At 41.2% G+C, this 2,944-nt stretch overlaps 1 long non-coding RNA gene across 1 annotated transcript; it reads right to left on the bottom strand.

Moving 5' to 3' along the window:
• Positions 1 to 482: 482 nt before the first annotated feature.
• LOC108545680 (uncharacterized) lies at positions 483 to 2,944 on the bottom strand. The gene is made up of 4 exons (XR_001890098.1): positions 2,272 to 2,944; positions 1,345 to 1,468; positions 1,146 to 1,266; positions 483 to 725 (listed from the first exon to the last, which is right to left on the bottom strand). It is a non-coding gene; the product is annotated as an uncharacterized LOC108545680 (long non-coding RNA).

Genomic DNA, 2,944 nt, shown 5'->3' with positions numbered 1-2,944 from the left:
AAGGACAATAACTAAGATTGAAAATACATCTCCAACATCCCACGATAAAATCTACAAGATAAAACATTCGCTCCTCGGATTCCCACCATTACTCAAAACGGCTAGGACCAAGGGAAAAAGTAGCCAACTCCGTGTGATTCGCATGTCGAGCAAATAACAGAGTCGCACTTACAACATATCGTTCGGTTTACTGCAGAAAGAACATCGGCCGATCGAAAAAACATCGTTGCAACCAGAGGCGCTCGAGAAAGAAGGCCTTACGATCTATCGGTTTGATTAGCGCCTATGGCGGTTTGCATACCCCTCGATCTCGCGTGTTCACGGAAGCATACAACTCCAGAGCATACCCTGTCCCGATCATTTCGTCAAGAACCCTAAAGGAAATCCCAAGAGAAAAATCTAGATACCCATGATCGAGGATCGCATCGATTCGAACTCGAATAAATCTGTTCTGAAAGGGAACACGCCGTTAACAAGCGCGATTAGATAATTCGATAATTCGAGGGACCGATTCCGTGGCTGGGACAAGGGTGAGCACGATAAGTCTGAGCTTTCCATGTTCTATTAATTACAGCAACGGGATCGAGGCTTCTTCGTATAGGAAGAGACAGTACAAGCGCTAGGGGATTCGAGTAATTTGAATTTTCGTTTCGATCGTAGTCGCCGATTAACTGGAAGAACGCAGATAATTGTTACTCGAGGTCATCCTCACAACGATCTTGGGTCTGAAAGTAGAGAAAGGAAGAGTTACCTTTGCGAGCGTTATAAAGAGGAATGTAACTACAATACCACGGAACATGTATGATAATTATCAAATGATCGTGGCAAATAAAACAAATGGAAGACGAAGAATCTCGAAAACAATGAAGCAAAAAGGTGACGAAAATGAATACACAAATTTTAATCGAAAGTTTATACTAAAATAGATTTATCGTTGATCCTTTGCGAATAGAGTGAATCAAGCATGAGTTTCATCGATGATCGATCAACACGTTCGTTGCCGAACTAATTCTACGTATACACAAATAACACGATGTGCTAGTTGCTTTGCTTCGGTATAATAACAATGACGATATTTAAAATTTTACAAATAGTAGTATTCATTTAAATTAAATGCTTTTACTAATCTTGGTACTGTCGATTACCGATGAGCAATACAACGCCACTGGTAAATTGAATATCAATCGTTGGCAACTCTCATCTGGTAGCCATCGTGTTGTTAGTCAATTTTGAAGTAATCGAACAGCCGCAAAACAGAATCATACCCTGCAAATAAAAACAGAATCGTGAAGTAACCTCTTCGTTCCATATAAAAAATTAATATTTATTCAAGATTATACCTACTGTTACACGAACACGTCTATATTCGAGTAAAAGTAAAATGTCAAAGATAAAGGTCCAAACAACCATCGGTAGTAAAAGTAACAGAGGCACTCTTCGAAATCCCTTTGTTGAAGAAACCGCGATACTGAAAGCACAATAGCCGACACGTTAAATTCCACGAACGTAGAAGCCACCATCGGCGGATTCTTCTCAAAGAAACACGAAAGCCGCTCGTTCGTTGCGTAAAAATGAGCGGTACACGGGCCGAGAATATTCATTTCGATTTCACGCAGGCACGCGCATGCGTGGAGAAGGGAACAAGCGAGCAACGAGGTTATGCGCGCGCAAAAGTGTAGGTGCGACGCGGAGAGATATCGAGATAGGGAAGCGTAGGAGAAAGGAAAGGGAAAACGAAGGTGAAAAGGAAAAGGAAAAGAGGATGAGGGAGCAAGAGGGAACGGAAAAAGAGAAAAAAGGCAGAAAACGTAGGCGCAACGGGAGAAGAGACCCCCTGGATATGTGTTTGCTTAGCACTTTCGGCTCGAGAGGAAACAAGCGTAGGAAGGCTGTCCGCCGCGAAGTTTACGGCCGCGGAATAAATTATCGTCCGTTTCGTGCGTTCCTTCGAAATTCGCCGTACTACATGCGCGTAGATATAATGCTTAAGGCTCGCACAGGCTCGGATACAATCACTGAAAATACTGTATCCTGACAACCGATCAACTATACAAATACAATTGTTCGACTTTCCCAATCTCGATTTCAATCGATGGATTACAAACTTTCCCCGTCCCTTCCGATTCGTTCTGTTTAAGATAGGTTAGATAGGTTAGAATTTTTCCACGATGGTTACGATTACTTGCTTAATAATTTGATATACTGTAAGAATGTTATATTGAGTTACTAACTGACCACGCAACAAAATAAATGCAAAAAAAGATAACTTACCCTCGACCGACGAAAAATGAATATTCAGTTCATGCTTGAGGAGACAAAATTGTACTTCAATATATCCGACATATTTTTCGACTCCTCTCTCCAAATACACTTTCCAAATCACGTTCGGCGCGAACTGGCATAAAGATGCAAATAAAGCGTCACGAGAAAAATGGACGGAAAAGAAATAAACGTGTTCCCCGACACGAAGAAGTAATTTGTCACGTCCGAGATTAAGAAGTCCGTGATACCGAGCACACTTAAGAAATGTGCAATGTCACCATGTATCGTAGATACGAGAAACCACAAGGAGGATTTAAGGTCCTGCTATCAGCTTGGAAGACTACGGTGTTCAGCACGATGTGTAATGCGCCGTTTCCTATGGTAGGATTATTCTTCTTTTTCTTTTCTTTTTTTTTACTTTTTCCCTACTTCTCTTTTTTTGCTGATCCTCTTGCGGTTGTAGTGGGCAGACCGGTCCACCACGATATTGCTTTCGAAAGCGAATACCTCGGCGTCGTTTGTCGCGTATTGAACCGATAGATGCGTTCCAGGTTATGTTTAACCAATATAGTAATTCAGACTTTTCTTAAAAGTCTCATTGTCCTAGGAGATATTTCTAAAACTCCCCGTTATCATTTCTCGATAAAAGAACTAAAAGCAAAAAGAAAACGGTTTAAAAACA

This window comes from Eufriesea mexicana, unplaced genomic scaffold (assembly GCF_001483705.2).
Source record: "Eufriesea mexicana isolate 0111107269 unplaced genomic scaffold, ASM148370v2 scaffold492, whole genome shotgun sequence".
NCBI classification, from domain to species: domain Eukaryota; kingdom Metazoa; phylum Arthropoda; class Insecta; order Hymenoptera; family Apidae; genus Eufriesea; species Eufriesea mexicana.
Note: the sequence above shows the minus strand (reverse complement) of the source record. Positions and strands in the feature narration are given on the sequence as shown.